General features: G+C 35.7%; 1 protein-coding gene and 1 non-coding gene across 11 annotated transcripts in view; both read right to left on the bottom strand.

Moving 5' to 3' along the window:
* Gphn (gephyrin) overlaps positions 1 to 23108 on the bottom strand; it is a 450651-nt gene that overhangs the window by 136579 nt on the left and 290964 nt on the right. The window lies entirely within an intron of this gene.
* On the bottom strand, positions 16180 to 16285 carry LOC123462566. The gene has a single exon (XR_006638367.1). It is a non-coding gene; the product is annotated as a U6 spliceosomal RNA (small nuclear RNA).

Raw genomic sequence — 23108 nt, 5'->3', positions numbered from 1 at the left:
CCATGCTTTGATTTAGATACAAGGGGTAAAAAATCATGAATAAGCCGGGCGTGGTGGCGCACGCCTTTAATCCCAGCACTTGGGAGGCAGAGGTAGGAGGATCGCCGAGAGTTCAAGGCCATCCTGAGACTACATAGTGAATTCCAGGTCAGCCTGAGCCAGAGTGAGACCCTACCTCGAAAAACCAAAAAAAAAAAAAAAAAAAAAAAAAATCATAAATAAAGAAGACCTTGCTACTTTGGAACTTAACATCCTAATAAAAGTAAATACATAATACACATTTTGGCAAATATGTAAATCTAATACTTTTCATAGAAATATATGTTTAAAGAAAATAATGGGATAAAGAACGACTAGTCATTATATACAGCTTTAGGAAATTATTGTGAGAACTCAACAAACCAATGCAGGCATACTTGATCTTCATAAAGGATAAATATGTGGTACTCTGATCATAATAACTGGGGAAAGAAAAATGATAGTATAATGACTATGATATGAACTACCAAAATCTAGGTACTGGAACTACTCTCCTCAATCTCTTCTGGTTTCTAAACCAAAATCAGAAGGTCCAAATATTGGTGACAAACAGAGACATAGGTACTCAGGCGTAGGACTTTAGCAAAATAAAACTTTAGCAAAAACCTTTTTTCTTAATGAAAAACTATGAAATTGTATGAAAATCAATAAAGGTGTCTGAAAAAAGAAATATGGGGACTAGGGTGTAACTCAATAGTAGAGTCTAGCATGCAAAAGGCCTCTGATTCTATCCTAGCACCAAAAAAAAAAAAAAAAAACCCCAAGCAAACAAACAAACAAACAAAAAAACCCTAGATGATCAGTATATGGATATCCTTCTGTGTTCCTTACCACTGATTCAAGCTACTTCATTAAAAATGGCAAGATAGGCTGGAGAGATAGGTTTGTGGTTAAGGCACTTGCCTGTGACGTCTAAGGATGCAGGCTTGATTCACCGAATCCATGTAAGCCAGATACACATGGTGGCACACGTGTCTGGAGTTTGTAGTGGCTAGAGGCCTTGGCATGCCCATTCTCCTATCTGCCACTCTCTTAAATAAAATATATAAATAAATAAATATTTAATAAAAATGGCAAGAAAAAACTGGAGGGGGTTATGAGTAAAAAGGGTTTTTACATGAGATTGGTAATACCTTTAAAACTTTAAGCATATATTTTCTATTTTAGAATTTGGTATCATCTAAATAACCCCCCACACAAGTTATTCTAAGACAAACCAAAATGCCAATGTTTTAAACTCACTTTTTAAGGAAAAGATACAATTTTTCACTAAATTATACATATACAGTTCATTAAGTATTTATTGAACTAAGAATGCTGTGTAATTCTAACCACTTTCTTAGACAGTTTCACTAGTGCCCATTTTACCCCTGTTCTTCTCAGTGTTGTGTGAGATGGTTCTGCTTTGCCTTGCATTACTTGGGTGTGTTACATGAATAATCCATCCACAGAGTCTCCCCACTTTTAAAACTCTTAGGTGTCAGTTGTTCTTAACATATGTTTCACAGTCTTTCAGTGGTACTTCTTTATTCACCTGATATTAACTATAGAAGTTCCATCTGGCTTTATGTGAATACTGGGGAATTGAACCCAGGCCCTCAGGTTTTTCAAGCAAGTGCCTTTAACACTGAGCCATCTCTCCAGCATAGGAAGGCTGTCTACTTTTGGCCTGGAACTTACCAAGTAGGCTAGCTTGGCTGGGAGAGTGAGCTCTAGGAGTTTGCCCATGTATATCTCCCAGTGCTGGGATTACAACTGTGGCTTTGATTTATTTTTCTCTTTCTTTGCTTAATTGTTTCTCCTTCTTCTTCTTCTTCTTTTTTTTTTTTTGTTTTTTGAGATAAGGTCTCACTCTAGGCCAGGCTGACCTGGAATTCTCAGGGTGCCCTCGAACTAATGGCCATCCTCCTACCTCTGCCTGCTGGGTGCTGGGATTAAAGGCAGGTGCCACCACGCCCAGATCTTCTTCTTTAAAATAGTATTTATTTATTTAAGAGAAAAAGAGAGAGATGAGGAAGTATGTAGGTATGTATACACACACACACACACACACACACACACACACAGGACATGGGTGTGTCAGGCCCTCTAGCCCTCTAGCTGTTGCAAATGAACTTTAGTCACATACCACTTTGTGCACCTGGATTACATGGGTACTGGGGAATTGAATCTGGGTCCATAGGCTTAGCAGGCAAGTGCGTTAACCTCCAAGCCAACTCTCTAACCCTCTTCTGTTTTTTTGTTTTAAATGTGGGTTCTGGGGCTCAAACTCAAGACCCTCATGCTCGCAAGGCAAGCACTTTGCTGAGTAAGCTAATTCTCTGGTCAACATTTATTTAAAGAACAAACAAATCTAAAAAATTCCTAACCTTTTATTTATTTATTTTTTTTGAAGTAGGGTTTAGCCCCAGCTCAGGCTATCCTGGAATTAACTATGTAGGCTCAAGATGACCTCGAACTCATGGAGATTCTCCTACCTCTGCCTCCTGAGTGCTGGGATTAAAGGCGTGTGCCACCATGTCCAGTTTAAAAATTCCTAATTCCTTTGATTATAATACAGATTGGTCATTGTATTATCTGCTCAAATAAACACTCTTACCTGTTGATAGATTTAATTTAAAACATCAACACAGTGTTCCTAGGTTCTTCCCCTGCATATATCTGCAGTAAGATTTTTGAGATAAGTTTATGTTCTATCATAATGGTAAGGCTGGGAAGCTTACTGTCTTCACATATATGTAACTGTGTCCTTGTTACCTTTTAACTCAAATTGAAAAAGGAATATATATTCTATTTATGAACAGTCTCCTGATAAGAGGACTATGTGCTTCAGAACTTACTTTAACAGTAATTAATATAAACTTTTTCTTTCCAGTTATCTAAGATGTTGGAAAGAATAAGAAACAGCTGGATGACCCTGATTCCTAATGAGAAAACAACACAATACCATACAATATATACAAAGAGAAGGAGAGAGAAGGGGGATGTCAGGAGGCAGGGAAGGAAGGAAGAAAAGCAGGAAAAGATGAAGTGTAGGGAACTGTAGTGAGAAAGTTGGCAAATCTAAATGAGGTAATAAATGATGGATTATAATTCTATATTATTTTACTCTTCACATTAATTACTTCCATCTTCAAAATACATGGCAGATCACCACCAAACCTGGCCAGAGGGTGGGAGGGGGAGAGAAAGGGAGGGTAAGAGGAGAGAATGGGCACACCCAAGCCTCTAGCCATGTATGAGGTGGTTTGACTCACAAATGTAGGTGTTCTGAATGCTAGGTTCCCAGTTGATGGAGATTAGGGAATTAATGCCTCCTGGAGGCAGTAAATTGTTGGGGCTGGCTTATGGGTGTTATAGCCAGTGTCTCTTTGCCAGTGTTCAGCAAACTCTCCTGTTGCTATTGTCCATGGTCAGGGGATTATATCTACCCTCTGCTCATGCCATTGTTTTCCCCTAGCTTCATGGAGCTTCCCCTGAAGCCTGTAAGCCAAAATACCTCCTCTCTTTTTGTCCCCACAAGCTGCTCTTGGTTCTGTGATTTCTGCCAGCAATGTGAACCAGACTGCAATAAACTACTACACAACAAAACAAAACAAATAAACTTCAGATGCATGTACCACTTTGTGCATCTGGCTTTATGGGGGTACTGGGAATCAAACTTGGTTCATTGGGCTTTATGGGCAAGCACCTTAAATAGCAGCCATCTCTCCATCCTTGTATAAATGTTTTAAAAGGAACCCTAGAGAATTTACATACAGCTTAAAGTAATGACATGATATGACTACAAATATAAATTTATGTGATTCTATAAAGCAGAGGTCAAGTAGAATCTGGCCTGGAAACATTTCAGAACAGAGCCTTGAAACAGAGTTATGTCTAAGTTATATAAATTAAGTAACAGGATACTGATACTGATGGACTGAAAGCATGGTACTTATATGCACAAGAGCATTTTAGAAATGCTATTAGGAGCTGGGAGTGTAGCTCAGAGGTAGAGTACACACTTGGCCCTGGGTTTGATCCCTCTCATTACAGACACAAAAAATAAAAGCTACTATTTATACCAGTGTACTAAAATAAACAGAAGAGCTTCATAGACCATTGCTATATAGCTATGGAGGTTGAATAAATAACCTCAGATTATTTTGAACCATCTTTTGAACTCTTGATACATAAATCTAAAATTGACAAATTAGTGACTTTTGGATAAATTAGCTATGCATAAAAGATAATGATTAAGATTCTGCTTATACAATAGTTTTTATTTGCTTTATCAATGTTTGGAATAAATATTTATTTGTGTGGTTCAGAGTATATTAACATTATTTTTCTTGAGGAAAAGACTGATATAAATTAAACATAGCTCAGTAATTCATAGTCTAGAGAAATAACTTAGGCCTATAACAATTAGCTCTCCATATTTAGGACTACAGATTGGCTTCCAAGTTTTCCTAGATGAAACTGTAATAAGATGGGAACAGTAAGATTATTTTTTTCTACTTAGAAAAATAAATTTGGTTTATTTTCTTGTAACAAAAATGCAGGGGCTGGGGAGATAGCTTAGTGGTTAAGGTGCTTGCCTGTGAAGCCTAAAAACCTAGGTTCAATTATCCATGTAAGCCAGATGCAAATGATGGTACATGCATCTGGAGTTCATTTGCCATGGCTAGAGGCCCTAGTGTGCCCATTCTTACCCCTCCTCAAATAAAAAAGTAGTAAAATATTTTTAAAAGTTGGGCTGGAGAGATGGCTTAGGAGGTAAGGCATTTTGCCTGCAAAGCCTAAGGACCCATGTTCAACTCTCCAGGTCACATGTAAGCTAGATGCACAAGGTGATGCAAGTGTGCAAGGTTGCACATGCGCCCAGGGTGGCACATGTGTCTGGAGTTTGATGGCAGTAGCTGGAGGCCCTGACATGCCAAGTCTCTCTCTTGCTCATTCTCTCACTCTCTCTCACATAAAAAATTACAATCCCCAAAAATGTTTTTTTTAAATATATATATGAAGTAAGATGAATGCTTAAAGGATGCTAAGCATTTGACCATCAAACTAATAGTCCTATTAAACATTTAAAATATTGATGGGCATTATAGGGTAATGAAAATAGCTTGGAACTGTTATGAGTACAGAGCTGTATGTTTTCCACATTTTAAATCAGATGATTTTCTTGAAAATTTTTACAGCAACATAAGTTAAAATCAATCTCAATTTGACCCAAATGACTTCAGATCCTGGGTCAAATATTTGATACATTGTATAAATAATATTTCACTGAACACTTCCCCATCAAATGTCTGGCAGATCTTACTAGCTCATTTTCTCTTTCCTATTTTTTTTAACCCAAGTTCATTCTTTGTAGGGATGTGAGCCCTTTACAAAGATTACCTGTACCTAGCTTAGTAGCATCTCATTGCAGATGATTTTTATCACTTTTATTCTTGAAAATTTTCCTTATTTGTCAAGTATTATATAAATACCATTAATCTTCAGATCAATATTAAATATAAGTGGTTAATTATTATATGCTTTCTTCCTTTCAGTGCATATGTCAACAGCAGTCTCCTCAAAGAGCAATGCATTAGTCCGTATCGTGCTTCTCAACAAGAACACTTAAGCATGGTAGCTCAAAAAGAATGGTTTTACTTTATTTTTTTGGTTGTTGTTTTTATTTTTTGAGGTAGGGTTTCATTCTAACCCAGACTGACCTGGAATTCACTATGTAGTCTTAGGGTGGCCTTGAACTCATTGCGATCCTCCTATCTTTGCCTTCTGAATGCTGGTATTAAAGGTGTGCACAACCACACCCAGCTCATGAATGGTTTAATTCTTGTCTGTTAGTATAGTAGCAAGTTGCCAATGAGAAAATAATCTCAGTAAGCTGGATTTTTATAAAAAATATTGAGTCTAGCCAGAGACATGGAGAAATTTCAAAAATAATCCTTTTTTTTAAAAAATTTTTTTACCATTTTACCTGTACTTGGAAGTTCTAAGAAGAAATATCATTTCACATTTCACAGTTACCTTACACAAATTTGCCATGATCCCTTCTCACTTCTTATATGTACCCCTGAAACACATTTTTACTTCATTTAATTCTATACAAAAATAAAACTAAACAATTCTTATTCACCATTGAGGTCATAGCATTGGCTATCAAGGGACATTGGCTGTCATAACTTTAAAACAGTATGAGAATAAAACTCAACCAGCTGCCTTGATAGTGTTTTTCTGTTTCAAGTCCTTAAGTCAGAAAACAGTTGTCACTGATGTGTTCTTCAGAGAATTCTGTTGTCTATAGTCTCTTTCTTTTTTTTTAATAATTTTTAAATTTTTTATTAGCATTTTCCATGATTATAAAAAATATCCCATGTTAATTCCCTCCAATCCTTCTTTTCTTATCCTGAGGCAGACTTAGAAATAGGATGAGGAAAATTGCTAATATAATTGAAAACTAAGGCTATAAAAGGTCTATATTCTATTCAGGGTTTCATGGAATATGAGTATAAAGACATCATTAAGGTGTTTTTGAGTTCAAAGTCTTAAAATTTATTGCTCCACAACTTTGAAAAATGGGAAATTAGGACAAGTGACCTATTCTTTAAATACTGAAGCAGAAAAAGTAACAAAAGGATAGAATCAACTTCCTTTCCTCAATGTTCTATTCTCCATTCCCTTCTTTCCTCAATTTTTACCATCTTCCCTTTTCTTTCTTTTCACGTTAATATGCAAAACACTTGAATACCAGCATACCTGCTTTCCCCCTCAACTCTGTTATATATGTAGTATATAAAAACGTCTGATTGTAATATGAAATAATTTTATATATAAGCTTTACTGTATTAAATAATTATTGTTTTTTTTCTAATAAAAGTCACATAGAAATTAAGTCAAAAGTGCCTTAAGAGGCAGATTACAAAATATAGAAGCCTAGTATTTCAAAGACTTTATGTGATTTCAATTCATCGGCCACTGCATTGTTATTTAATATAAAATACCCCATTAAAAAACTACACGTGTGTGCTGGAGGGATGGCTTGGTGGTTAAGATGTTTGCCTGCAAAGCCAAAGGACCTAGGTTCGATTCCCCAGGACCCAAGTTAGCCAGATGTACAAGGGGGCACATGCGTCTGGAGTTCATTTGTAGTGGCTGGAGGCCCTGGCACGCCCATTTTTTCCCTTTCTCTCTCTCTCTCTCAATGCCTCTTTCTTTGTCAAATAAATAAATAAATAAATATTAAAAAACTACATGTGAATCTGGATTCACAAATTATTATGTGAAAAGAAGTTAGTACAATGAAAACAAGCATGTTCATGAATTACTATGACAACATATCACATAGTTATGCAAGTTACATTATTCAATTCCATGTTTCAGATATTACCATACATTCTCCTTGTTTATTTCTAGCTTACCTTATTTTTATGATACTGTACCATGTAGAAAAAGCCCTTCAACTCTGTATAAGTATTAATTCTATAATTCTTACAATAAGAATGAATACAAAAATCTTGTCTTAAAGGATGCTACCAATTCTTGAGTAAATAGGAGTAGTAAATATGCACTTAAATTCAACTGAGAAACTTTAAAAAAAGGACAAAATTAATTTTTACAAAGTGTATTTCCTGCGCATATATGACTAATTCTAAGTATAATGCTTACTGGGCCCCCTTCCTCCTTCTGTACGTACGTAAGTGGACACACATGAGGATGGAGGCTTGAGATTGATGTTGGGCGTCTTCCACAGCTGCTCTCTATTTGGAGACAGGGTCTATTGTTGAACCTAAAGCTCACATACTCAGTTAGACAAGCTGGTCAGTAGTTCCCAAGGATACACCTGCCTCTGCCACTCCAATGCTGGGATTATAGATGTGCAAAACCATCGCCCGAACTCAGGACTTCATGTTTGTATGGCACATGCTTTACCCACAGAGCTATTTTCTCACCCATCCCTCTTCTTTTAGGGTCTCTTATGCCACCTAAATTTATTATGCAACTCTGCCAAGCTGAAGAAAAGATACAAAGGGTGGAAGTTGCATTCTCATCCGGTTATGAAATGTTTTAATTTAATATTTAATGTAATAGTTTGCCTTTACCTCTCCCTTTCAAAGATATTTTTACTTGACAAGCTAATTAAATAAACCTTATTACCAACTTTAGAAAAATGGCATCTCCAATAGAGAAATATGTGCCTTAAAGAAATACTATCACATTTTTAGCGTTATGTAGTTCTACCTAAAACTTGAAATCTATCTAGGAAAATCTGATTAGCAAATCCTTTGGGAGCTTACCAATATTTTGGTGAACTTAAAAATAACCATCCATGACTATTTTATGAACACAGGACCCAAGAATGGTAATTTTTCTAGAAACATTTTTGACCATAACTATAAAAAGGTTTAGTTTTCAGAACCAATGACATTTCGCTAGGAACATTTCAAGACACTACTGCCTGAATACAGATTATGAATTAAAAAAACTGACAGTATTCTAATTTGTAAAATCCTTCAGTGATATCTCATATTGATCTTTGTATCATTATTTATATGCTTAATAAATACTGCTGACTTCCTGAGAACTTTAACACAACTAAATGCATAAATAAGTAAAAATTACAATCATCAACTTCAAGTTTTATATTCAACTTGGACATTACGGTAAGTTATAGACTTTAAAACACAGAGTATCTTTGTTGAGGTTTAGAAAATAATACACCAAAGTATGACATTTTGATATGCTGAGCATTTGCAATTAAAGGAAATCTGAAGGCTTTAGATGCTGCCTTAGAATCAACATCTCTCTAACCTTGCTACAACCCAGAGCAGGAACAAACTCTCTCTGAAGCTCCCAAATATGAATAAAGGAAGATCTCCTAAAAGACATGCAATCATCTTGGAATCCCTCCTAAAGTCTCAGTAACTACAGAATTATTTCATAGAAAGGAAGACTAAAAGTGCTCCACCTATCCACAGTAAATGCACTAACTGAAGACTGACACTAGATAATTGATCTGCATAAGACAATATTTACTATATATAGTGCAGTTTTGCTGCTCACCTTCCCAAACTTATTGTCATTTATCTCAAGAGTCAAGAGAATTTTTGTTCAAGACAACTTATTATCTGTTACTAAAGTGGGATGCGGAACAATTCATTTTTCCTAAAAATCATTTATGATCCCTCCAATATTTCCTGTAGTCTCCTTCTCTCACCAGTCTCCTCTAAAATTATATTTAATTTTTAAAAATTAATTAATTAGCCGGGTGGTGGTGTACACCTTTAATCCCAGCACTTGGGAGGCACAGGTAAGAGGATCACAGTGAGTTTGAGGCCACCCTGAGACTACATAGTGAATTCAAGGTCAGCCTGAGCTAGAGTGAGACCCTACCTCAAAAAATAAAAAACAAAAACAACAAAGAAATTAATTAATTAATGTATGTGCATGCCAGAGCCTCTTGCCACTGCAAACAGAATGCCAAATACTTGTGTCACTGTTTGGGTTTCTCTTTACGTGGGTAGACGGTAACTGAACCTGGGCTAGCAAGCAGGCTTTGTGAGAAATCACCGTTAATCTGCTGAGCCATCCTCCTAGCACCCTGAATAGAGTGTTTAAATTTCAATCTACCCTTTTTCTGAGCTTTCATACTTTGTATGGCTTGTGTGCACATGTGCATACTAATAAATTTATATGTATTTTATCTTGTTAAATTGTCTAAAATCATTTTATTTTAGCACACATAAAGATTTTTAATCATAAATTCAGATATCTAGGATACAGTTTTAGTTTACTAAGGAGTTTATGAAAAAGAAAACAACAAAAAATTGTAAGCCCAATTATTTGTATAAAATATTGGGGTGCATTCTACCATTTCCACACATGTACTTTGATCATGTTTACCTGACCCCTTCAAGAATTATATAAACTTCTGAAAAGTAACCTAGAATCTGGTATTATTTTACAAGTTATTTTCATGTGAACTTGCTTGTCTCACTTATAAGATAGTGAATTTAGGTTATGACATATAATGGAATTTAAGGTCAATATAACAGTGCTAACAAAGCACTATTTATATTAGCCATTGTCTTTGAGACACACACACACACACACACACACACACACACACAATCTAAGTCCTAACTTGAGAATGATTTTGGGGGAAAAGATAATGGAAAAGCCACAGAACATAGTCAATTAGGAGAGTGAAAAGAAAAGCATTATCTTATAAAGAGATGCTCATACATTTCATATTCTATTTACTTTCCAAGGATTAGGAGAAAGAAGCAAGGTAGGAATGGTATAAGTTCTGAGGATAGGCCAAGTTAACAAAGGAAGGAATAATATTTGTTCTTTCAATCACCCAGGTTAATTACTATATACAATAAATATCTTACTGCATAAAAATATATCTTATAATTTATCTGAATAAGTTTATTTGAGCCAACTTTAACTTTGAATCTTTACTACAGATATTTATCATGACAGTCAATATTTATTGACTACTTCTGCATACCAGGCACTGCACTAGGCAGTTTTAAGCTATTCAATCATGACCATATTGAGAAGGTGGTATCATTCCTTTTGACAGAAATCAGAGTTGCAGAGGAGTTAACTTGTTTAATGGTACAAAGCTAGTAAGCTAGTTGGGTTTCAAATCTAGGGTTAGGGTTTAATTTTAGCTCCAAATTAAAACCTTTAAGGTCTAGTCTCAATTTTCAGCAAGTTTACTTCAAGACTATGAGAAAAGCAATAAAATTTTAATAACTGTCAAAACATGAACATGTTTAGAATATGGTCAGAAGCTAATTGAACTTGATATTGTTTAGAGAAATTGCCACCAATTTTTAAAACTCTACTCTCAAATAGATACATGTCCCATATTCCCAAATCCTAAATTCAGAAGGCAAACAGGGTATTTAGATTTTAGCTATCCAAAGAAAAAGTAGGATAATTTTCCAAGTACAGCTTTAAATAAGAAATAGCTTCAAGAACTAGTGAACTACTTAGAGTCAGTAGATCTTTCTAGATTTGGGGAAAGAATGAAACTCTAATGCACTTACATTCATTGCATGAAATGATTAAAATTCTTTTAGCAAATGTGGAGGAAACCATCTTTTCAGATGATTTAAGAAAACACCTATCCAAACTACTTCCTGTGTTCTATGGCTTAGATGAGGAACTCTGGTGCCATGGTTGATATGTAAAATCTCACCCACAGGCTCATGCCTTCTACCACTTGGTATTCACTGGTGGTACTGTTCTGAGAGGCTGCAGGAATTAGGGGCCTAGGTGGAGAAAAGTGGTTTGCTGGGGAGAAAGGCCTTCAGGTTTATTTATAGCCAGTCCTTGCTTCCTGCCCCATGTCTGCATCCTGATCCATCCAGATGTGAGCAAGCTCTTGTCAAACAGCTGTAGTCCACTCCTATTGCTATGCCACCTCCCCTTCTACTTCCCTCAAACAGTAAGACTAACCAAATTCCTCTTTCCTTGAATTGCTTTAACAGTTATTTTATCACAACAATGAGAAAAGTAACTAATGCTTAAGAAGAGTAAGAAGGAAATGCTCTGAGAGTGACAAAGGGTGACTAGAGAAAACTATTAGTTCTGCCCTCGTAAGTTCAGCCTATACATTTCATTGTTTAAATGCACATATTGTGTGAAATAAAAGAAAACCTACACTGTTGCAAGTAAAGAAACTACTTAACCAAATAAATAGTGATGAGAAGGGATTAGTTTGGAGATTAATATAGTAATCTTAATGAGAAACCAAGATACATCACTGAAGGCAGAATTTGTTGAATTTTGATTGGTTATATGAGAAAGACAATTCACAATTTTCCACTTTGAATAACTGGTTAGTGCCACATATTGTTAAAGATATACACAAGTACGTACATACATACATACAAACATACATATATACATACATACATACATACATACATGTGTATAAAGACACATAGTAAAGAAAGAAGAGTCTGTAAGCAAAACAAGATGATACTCAACCACATACAGACTAGAAGACAGTCATAGAGGTAGAAGAAAAAGCAGAGTGGCTCTGGTCTGTGTGCCCACCCACCAAACCAGCACAGAGCTGTGGGAGCAGAAACCAGGTGGAGGGATTTTCCACTCACATCAGCCTCCTCACAAAGTCAAGCCCATCAGGATAACAGCAGACTACTCAACAGAAACTAAAAGCCAGAAGGGCCTGAAATGATGTATTCTAAGCTCTAAAAGATAACAACTGGCAACCAAGATTATTTTGCAAAGCTGTCTATCCAAATAGACAGAGAAATAAGGACATTCCACAACAAAACAGGCTAAAAGCTTATATGAACACTAAACCATTTCATACTTGAAAGTATCTTCCATGCCGAAGAGAGGGAAAAGCACACACATAAGGAAGATGGAAAAAAATAAACCATACTCAAATAATAGTTAATACAAGAGAGCAGAGGAAAAACTGGAAGGAATACAAATCAAGAAGAATGACAAGAATAATTATACAACTTTCAATAGTAACTCAGTATCAATAGCCTCAATGCCCCAACCAAAAGACACAGGTTTGCAGACTGGGTTAAAAAGCAAGATCCTTCTATTTGCCTCCAAGCAACCCACCTTTCCATAAAAGATGGACACTATCTCAGGATAAAAGGTTGGAAAATGCCATTTCAAGCAAATAGGCCTAGAAAATAAGCAGGTGTCACTATCCTAATGTCTGACAGGGTAGACTTAACCAACATTAGCTAGGAAAGATAAAGAAAGCCATTTTATATTGATTAAAGGAACACTCCAATAAGAAGGTATAATCCTACACATATATGCACCTAACATGGGGGTTCCCAATTTCATCAAACACATCTAGAATTAAGGTTACAGATAACACCAAATACAGTTGTAGTGGGTGATTCAACACCCCACTCTTATCAATTGAAAAACTTATTCCAGCAAAAAATAAAGAGAAGCATCTAGATCAAATGAGTTCATAGAACAAATGGACCTAACAGATATGTACAGAACATTTTACCCAAATATCAGAGCTGAATCACTGAAACTGCTAGAGGATAAAGTAGGGGAAAGCCTTCAACATACTTGTGTAGGCAACAACCTGAATATAATCCAAGTTGTTCAGGAAATAAAACCACTAACTAACCAGTGGGACCTCATGAAATCACAAAGCTTTTGTGCAGCAAAGGACACTGTGAATAGAGCAAAGAGGCAATCTAAGGAATGAGAGAAAAGCCATGCCAGCTACACATCTGACAGAGGATTAATATCCAAGATATAAAGAACTCAAAAAATTAAATAATAAAAAAATCAAACAACCTATTTAAAAATAGTTATGGAACTAAATAGAGTTCTCAAAAGAAGAAATCCAGATAGCATATAAACATCCAAAAAAATGTTCTACATCCGTAGCCATCAGGGAAATATAAATTACAACCACTTTGAGATTCTATCTCATTCCTGTCAGAATGGCTACCATCAAGAAAACAAATGACAGTAAATGCTGGTGAGGATGCAGAAAAACAGGAACCCTTCTACACTGTTGGTGGGAATCTAGTCTGATACAGCCATTGCGGAAATCAGTGTGGATGTTCCTGATACAGCTGAAAATAGCTTATCATATGATTTAGCTATACCACTCCTAGGCATATATCCTAAGGACTCGTCACAATAGCTTAGAGATACTTGCACATCCATGTTTACTGCTGCTGTATTCACATTAGCTAGAAAATGGAACCACCCTTGTCGTCCCTAAATTGATAAATGGATAATGAACATGTGGTACATTTATACAATGGAGTTTTGTTTAGCAGTAAAGAAAAATGAAATTATGAAATTTGAAGGGAAATTGATGGACCTGGTAAGGATTATACTTAGTAAGGCAATCCAGGCCAAGAAATCCAAGCACCGCATGTTTTCTCTCATATGTGGATCCTAGCTAGAAATGATTGGACTTGTATGTGAGTTGGAATAAAACTCAGAGGCAGAAGCAAGTTAACTACAAAGGGGAGATAATGGAATGGGGGGATGACTGAATGGGATGATATTGCATATTTGTAAGTAGAAGAACAGAGTACTGGGGGTGCAAAGGCCTAAATGAGGTCAGGGGAAGAGACTGAGTAAGGAAAGATGGGGAGAGGGCTAATTAAAAACTAAGTGGGTATGAATAAATCATATGGCCACCTTTGTTTTTGGACAGTGGCATACCCAGAAGACATAGATTGTTACTAGAAAAATTTCAGTGTCAGGGCTGGGATACCTTCCAGTGACTTGTTGGCCAGGGTGGTCCCTGATGCCCCCAAAACATTACAGGCCATTTTAGAGGCCTAGTTATGATGTGGAAGAGGGTGTTTCTTGCAAACAGAAAAACACAAATATTGGCTAAGGAAAAGATGGAACATAGGAAGATTCACCTTTACTGGAGTCATGACAAGGAATAAGTGGCTCATTGTTCTGGTTTGCCCCAACACTGAAGATATTCTTGGGGTGTAAAAGTTCCAGTGTGTTTGTTATAAAATTGGATAGTTCTAACATGTGGGAGTTTCATGGCTAATATGAGAAAATTCTATTCATGTTGAGAGAATGATTGCTAGAAAATATTAGAAAAATAATTAAAGTATGGACTAAAAAAGAGAAGCAGATGTATTTATTTCTGACATAAGTATGCTTTGTACCTTTAATTAAGGAAATGAGGGTAATGAAAACAGTGTTTAGCTGGCATAAGAGAAAGAGGGAAACCAATTATTTAGGTGCGTTGATAAATCAAGTCTGAGATGATCAGGGCTTAAAAATTTGTGTTAGATGAAGAGAATTGGCTGCAATCCCAAAGAGAGCCAGTCCCCAGACGGTTAGCTAATTTAGTGCTGGAAAGCACTACATGAGCCAAGTGGCCAATACCAGTGTGAGCAAGCAGGGGCCTAAGCTACTCAGAACAACTAGGCTGGCAAGAAGTACACACCAGTGCAATAGTGGCACACAACCTTGGTGGGTAACCAATAACTTTCTGATTGGCTAAGAGATCTGCTCAGTGGAAAGAAACCCATATCTGGAACTGGGAACCAGGTGGGAATCTTTCAGAGACAAAGATTATGTTTGCCAATGTCAAGCTCCCACTAGTGTTTGGCTAAAAGAGGAGCTACATCCATCTAACTCTCCCCAAATTAATTCTCCACTTTAACCTATTCTAACTCTACTCTCCATTGGAGAATCTGTTTTTCTTTCATAGAAGGCAGCAAGACCTGAGGAGATCAACCACTCCTTGTATCAAATGAGGGCAGGGAGGAGGGAAAAGATTGCACCAATACATGATAGCCATACAAAATATGTTCTTTTTCTTTTTTTTTTTTTTTTTTTTTGGCTTTTCGAGGTAGGGTCTCACTCTGGTCCAGGCTGACCTGGAATTAACTGTAGTCTCAGGGTGGCCTTGAACTCAAGGCGATCCTCCTACCTCTGCCTCCCGAGTGCTGGGATTAAAGGCATGCGCCACCACGCCCGGCTCCAAAATATGTTCTTGATAATAATAAAAAAATGCATTAGAGAAGAAAAAAACCTTATACTTTCTTAATGCTTATTATATCTAAGGTAGTATAGTACATTTTACATAAATTATCAATTCTCCATAAAACAATGAAAAAACTTTGAAACATTGGACAAGTTTATGTTTTTGCATTCATTTACCATTTTCTTTTAAAAGCCTGCTATATGTCATTGTGAAGTGTATTGCCTTACCAATGCCAGGATTTGAAAGTAGATCAGGTTATAAAGCCCACTGTATGCATTACAAGTAAAAGTTAAAAGGAGAGAATTCCAAGGGAAAATAAAAGTAATAACGTTTCTAAAACAGTGGATATCAAAGTGAACAGGACAAGTAAAAGATACCCATTAATTTTCTATACCAGAAAACTTGATGAACAGGAACTTTGGCAGAGTAAGGGGGTTTGGAAAGCAGATTGTGTTCTGAGATCATAAAAGACATTTAAACAGCACTTGGAAACATAACTATGAATCAGGGTGAGCTATGTTATTTTAGTGTCTATTATGATCTATGACCTCATTTCCAGTTAATACACTTCATATGTAAGTTCTCTACAGCACAGCAAATTTTGAACATCATGACTATCAGCTAATCTGTGTTTTGTCAAGTTGGACATACTTGTGAATTTTTGTGTCATACTTGCTCAGGGGCCAAGCCAGTCTTTGGTGTATTGGTCCAATTTTAGTGTATGTTCTACTGAAGCAGCACTTTTTTGAGGGAGGGTTTCACTCTAGCCCAGGTTGGCTTTGAACTTATGGCAATTCTCTGTCTAAGCCTCCTGAGTGCTGGAAACACAAGTGTGTGATCCACTATGAGTGGCTAAGTTCGACATATTTATAAGCATTTTATGGACTATTCATTCCTTTTCCCATGAGGAGATGGTATAGTTCTTTTTCTTTTATTTATTTTGAGAGAGAGATAGAGAGAGGATGGGTGCACCAAGGCCTTCAGACACTGTGAACGGACTCCAGATGTGTGCACCACCTTGTATGTATATGTGACTTTGTACACTTGCATCATTGTGCATCTGGCTTACGTGGGACCTGGAGATTTGAACATGAGTTCTTTGGCTTCACTGGCAAGCACCTTAAACACTAAGCCATCTCTCATGCCCTATTTCTTTTTCTTCTCTTCTTTCTCATCATATATCAAAATTTTACATATTAGTTTTAAGACCCTAGCTCAAAAACTCTCTAGTTAGAGCTGGCATGGGGTTGCATGCCTTTAATCGCAGCATTTGGGAGACAGAGGTAGGAGGATCACTGTGAGTTCAAGGCTACCCTGAGACTACACAGTAAATTCCAGGTCAATCTGGGCTAGAGCGAGACCCTACCTTGAAAAATCAGAAACCAAAAACAGCAACAAAGAACACCTCTTTAGTTACTCTAGTTATTCATAAATACATATTTTTTAATCTTAAAATTTAAATTTATGCCTTATTGTCACTCATAAGTTGTCATGTATTTTAAATTATCATAGAATGTCAGCAGAAATCTATTAGTGTTAACTACAATAGTGCATTTCAACATTATTACAGGAATTAAAAAATATATGTCCAAATAGACTGAAATGAACATTTATCACCCAATTTTTTTCAAGAATGGTTTAAATTAGATTTATCGAATATAACATCAGGTGTTTCCTCATTATCGTTATGCCATCAGTTCTTTGAGCATGTACTAATGTGAGACAAGATCTCTTATAGTACAGTATTTTTCTATTTTTGGTCTAGAATTAGAAAAAAAAAATCCCTATTATATAACCAGGTTTAAAAAAATTTCATCAATTTCTTTTAAGTTGTTAAGTGATTTTTTTTTAGGTTTACTCTATTCAATTTGATAAAACAATGGGAATGTTTAGAGCTAAAGACTTTAGTTCATTTTTTATGCATGAGTTGAAAAGTAGGCATAAAAGATGGAAAAATAAAGAAAATGAGGAAGGAATAAAGAAACTTTATAATAGCACTTGTAGTAGTCTCAAAAAGATACATTTCTTTTTTTTTCAAAAAGATACATTTCTAATAGACTTCTTCACAGTATACCTAGTTTCTCACTACTCTAGACAAATGCTATGACAATAATACATGTAAGAGCCAAAGGATAGAACAGCCTACTAATTGAAATAAATAATAATTATAGAGATTTTTAAAGTAAGTCTTATAAAGTAGAAAATCTTAAGTTGTTAGTTCATAGTATGCAATCTTTATATCTACTTTTTCTTTCACTTTAGACAGTTTGGTATTTAACAAATTGATCCTTTTTGTCCTTCATACTTAATGCTATGGTATTTAAAGTTCACCTGTCTTTCATTCTTTCCACAAAAAAATCTACTGTCGGCAATACAACTATAATTTATTCGTAAAATCTCTGAAATGTTATTCAATTAAAGTTTGTTTAAATCAGGATTGGTGTTTTAATAAGTGTGTCAAAATTAAAAGGATAATTGCTCACATGTTGCAATCTTAGAATACCATCTTTTCTTTAGGTAGATGGATTTAAGCATTAAATAAAATATTATTAAGTCTTAGTTTTTTTCCACTTAACAAGAAAGAAATAACTTAGCTTCAAAAGTTCAAACTGGGCTGGAGAGATGGCTTAGCAGTTACAGTGTTTGCCTGGAAAGCCTAAGAACCCAGGTTCGATTCCCAGTATCCACATAAGTCTGATGCACAAGATAGCACATGCATCTGGACTTCATTTGCTGCAGCTGGAGGTCCTGGCACAGCTATTCATTCTCTCTGTCTGCCTCTTTCTCTCCCAAATAAATAAATAAAAATATATAAAAAGTTCAAATTATTTAAATCAATCTGGCTACTGAGATATATCAAACATTGGAGACAGGGCTTTAAAGGTTAACTTGGACTAGAAAAGCTCAACAACTTGACTGCTTATTTTGATTTTTTTAGATATCAAGTACAAATCATAATAGATTTATGACTATTATATGTCACAGTTTTATTCTAGGAAGGAAACAGTTGAGTAATATCTTCAAAGGTTTAAAAAAATTAACTATGCTAAAAGAAGTTGAAGATCTGTAGAAATTAGGAGATTAATTCTTCCGTTATTTTACTTGGTATATTTCCCTTCCTCTCCCTCCCTCCCTTCCTTTTATTTTTTTTTTTAATATTTTTTTGTTCATTTATTTATTTATTTATTTGAGAGTGACAGACACAGGGAGAAAGACAGATAGAGGGAGAGAGATAGAATGGGCGCGCCAGGGCTTCCAGCCACTGCAAATGAACTCCAGACGCGTGCGCCCCTTGTGCATCTGGCTAACGTGGGACCTGGGGAACTGAGCCTTGAACCGGGGTCCTTAGGCTTCACAGGCAAGCGCTTAACCGCTAAGCCATCTCTCCAGCCCCCTTTTATTTTTTAAACTAAAGCACCGTGAAATACAGAGTGGCATCTGATGAGCAGCACTAGTTAGGTAAGATTAGGAATTACATTGTTCTTATTCAACTCATAGATTCATCTTATTAATGCCACAGAACATAGTGCTGTGCAACTTGTAAAGCCAATGTGCTATATTAAGGACTGGAGACTGTTTCCTCAGTAATAGAGATAAGTGAAGAAGTCGTCAGTGGGAAGGAAAGAATATATCGAGCCGTGCAATGTTTACCTACTTCCATAGTTATGCTATATTAATAAATACCATACTTTACTACAGTCTTAAAAAGAGAGTTCCACATAAAAACTTGAAACATGAGGGTATTCTTTCAAAGCTTAATTATTAATGTTTATAAGTCTAAAGTTTAATTAAGCAAAAATATACTAATTTTAGATTAAATAAAAAATTATAGGTTCTGTGCAAAAAATTATGAATATTATATTTATTAGTTCTTAAGTGTTATTAGGCTCGATAAACACAAATACCACCTATGGAAGTCACCAAAATGTGGCAGAGTGGAACAGAGAAACTATCAAAAATGACAAAAATGAGAAACACATTCATGACAACTAAGGAAAGCCCACACCTCAAAATGAAAGGAACAAACCCAGAGCGAGCCAGAGTTCCTTGAAGAGCTAAATGCCATGGAACAAATGCCACAGCATACACAGTTCCTCTCAAGCCAGTTCACTGGGAGGTCTCCTATATACAGGCTGCCATAGGAATGTATACCCTGATGGATGCTATTGGCTCTGGTAGGAGATGATGCCAATGGTAGACTTCTTATATACTCTCCTGGGGAAAGAATTGGCCAGATGAAGTGGCAGAAAAAATGTGGCATATATTTTATACATTAGGAGTCATACTCCTGTTGGACTTAAGATGAATGGAAAATGAGTGAGATATTATCAACCTTTGTCAGAAAGCCTTTGTTGATATCATAAGCAGTTAATTTCACTTTTAATACTTTGTATTTCTATAACTATGTTTTAGGAAGAAACTCATTTTTGAACTTATTATTTTTACAAATAATTAAGATCTCCAATAACACTATCATTTTGGTCTGTTATACACATTCTTTTAATGATTACTTTGTGCCAAGCATGGTGGTACACACCTTTAGTCCCACAGCACTCAGGAGTCCTAAGGTAGGAGGATCTCTGTGAGCTTGAGGTCACCCTGAGACTATGTAGTAAATTCAAGGTCAGCCTGGGCTAGAGAAAAACCCTACCTTAAAAAACAAAAACAAGGGCTGGAGAGGTGGCTTAGTGGTTAAGTGCTTGCCCATGAAGCCTAAGGACCCCAGTTCGAGGCACAATTCCCCAGGACCCATGTTAGTCAGATGCACAAGGGGGCGCACGCATCTGGAGTTCCTTTGTGGTGACTGGAAGCCCTGGCGTGACCATTCTCTTTCTCTCTGTATGTATATCTGCCTCTTTCTCTCTGTCTGTCGCTCTCAAATAAACAAATAACAATAAAACTTAAAAACAACAACAACAAAAAGCAAAAAAGATAGATCACTTTGTGGATCTAAATCTTCCATACTTCTGTGATGTTACTTTATATTTATAAAAAAATAATTCTTCTTATTTTTAGTGGAGCTATGAATGAAACCCATGGCAATGCTCATAGTTGGTAAATACTACCATTTAACTACATTACTAGCTCCACCCTTTTTTTGTGGTGCTGGGGGATCAAACTCCAGCCTTGCACATACAATGCAAGCATTCTGCCACTGACCTACATCTCTAGACCTAGGATCTTTATTGAAACGTCTTTTCAGTTTTTTCTTGAAATCTTGCTTATTATGATGATGGGGCAATACATGAACACATGACCAGAATATGTTTATGCTAAACCTGATGCCTTTTTGTTTCAAGCACTATTTGAACTTTAGAACACCAAAAAGAAAAGGAAAAGCATGTGGATGGTTCTTTAGAGTTTGTTGTATAGGTGTTTCTCCTATTATACCAAGAGATAGTACTTTTTGGTTTTAAACTAAGAAAATTTTGAATAAATCTATTCAAAGAATTTAGAAAAACCAACTATGCTGAAAAAAGAAAAAGATCAGTTAATATTTGGAGGTGAGTTTCCAAAACTTTGAATTACTTTCATGACATGTTTTTTAAACACTTTATAAATAAATTACCTACTTCCTTTGTTGCTATATATCAGAAAAATGCATAACATAAAATGTTTTATATTTGAAAATTATCTTTTACTACATGTTTTGTGAAAAATAGAACAAATGTTTTCCAAAGAAAAGAAGTGAACTTTCCATAGTCAGTTTTAGAAGAAATAAATCTGTGCAGTTATTATTTAGAAAGTAAAAATTAAACAATGGCTGTAATCCTGTTGACTCAATAAATTCAACTTTGTAAGACTAGTCATTTAATCATGCTGCTCCTTTCAAAACTTTTCCTTTAGATTTGAAGTTTAAAGATGATATCACACTTGTGGCTATGCAAAAACTATCTGTAATTTTAGATAGTATTATTTTTTGGTATGAAATTTTGAGATGTTTCTGTGACCAGAATGACACTGACAATTACTGGCCTGCAAATGGTATCTGGAGTAACTATATAAAACACATTTACATAGAAACATGTTGCTTTAAGGTAAAAATCTTAGATCCTAACTTCATTGGCTATTAAAGTCATTTTGTTTAGTAGTGATATATATATTTTTTAATTTTTTTTGTTTATTTTTATTTATTTATTTGAGAGCAACAGACAGAGAGAGAAAGAGGCAGAGAGAGAGAGAGAGAATGGGCACGCCAGGGCCTCCAGCCACTGCTAACAAACTCCAGACGCGAGCATCCCTTGTGCATCTGGCTAATGTGGGTCCTGGGGAATCGAGCCTCGAACTGGGGTCCTTAGGCTTCACAGGCAAGCGCTTAACCGCTAAGCCATCTCTCCAGCCCTAGTAGTGATATTTTAAAGAAGTATTATTTATTTATTTATTAGAGAGAAAAAGAGAGAGAGAGAATGGGAGACACAAGTGCCTCCATCTGCATTGGGTTTAAGTGGGCTTTGGGGAATCGAACCTAGGTCCTTAGGCTTTGCAGGCAAGCACCTTAACTGCTAAGCCATTTCTCCATCCCAGTAGTGTTATTATGAGGTACATATTTTCCCACTTATTCAATAATGCCTCTTCTCACTTGCTCAACCATGCTCCTGCTTTGAAAATCAGACTTAGCAGCTAAAATCTATTAACAGTATTTTGTACATCTACTTTATGAAAGCAAGAAAGAAACTCATACTATTGTTTAACACAATAGGAATTAGAAATGTAATCTCTAAAAAAGGCAAAGAAAATAATTTACATTTCATACTAAGTATTTTATTAAAAGAACATGTGTTTCATGACTGATAAACACTGGACTCTAAGAATATGAGAAAATACAAGTATCAAGGAAACTCAGTACACTAATTAAATTTTGAAAAGGAGAATAAATCTTTCATTTTACATAAAAAATGATGAATCCCATTTTGCTTTTCTCTAATTTTTTATTTAATCAATTTTGGATGCTTTCCTATGGTTTTGGTTAATGGTAAGGGATCATCACTAACTTAATGTGAATCTTCAATATTGGAAACACACACACAGGTGCTCAAAATTTTTTCATGGAATTAAGGAGATGACAACTATCGAATTGGTTATATTGGCTTTAACCGTTTCAATGTGACTATAGAAAGTCTAGTTATTTTGACAACACTGAACTACAAGATATAGAAAATCTCCCATAAAAGAGGTGACTTTTCCCTTTCAGAACAGTTACTCCTTTCAGCCAAGGGCAAAGTGCAAGGCAAAATAAATGAAGGCAAAAGAAAAAAAAAAGGTGAGTGCGAGCATGTTATCAACCATGTAAGAAGATACGTGCAAAATATACCTCAGATACACTATAGGTAGATGAGCACGAGGGAAGCCGAGCCTGGTTTTGCAGTGGAGGAAAGAAAACACTGTTAAAGAGAAACTGATAGAATAGTAAGGGTCACAGAAGGTTGACATGGCCCCATCACCAATACATTTGCCTGAGAATAAAACTGCCTTACAAGCAGTCAAATTTTAAGGCTCAAAGTGTTTGAAGACCCTTTTGATTTAAAAAAAAAAAAAACACACAAAAAAACCCAAGGTACCCAAA

The sequence above is a fragment of the Jaculus jaculus genome, chromosome 7 (assembly GCF_020740685.1).
Source record: "Jaculus jaculus isolate mJacJac1 chromosome 7, mJacJac1.mat.Y.cur, whole genome shotgun sequence".
NCBI classification, from domain to species: Eukaryota; Metazoa; Chordata; class Mammalia; order Rodentia; family Dipodidae; genus Jaculus; species Jaculus jaculus.
Note: the sequence above shows the minus strand (reverse complement) of the source record. Positions and strands in the feature narration are given on the sequence as shown.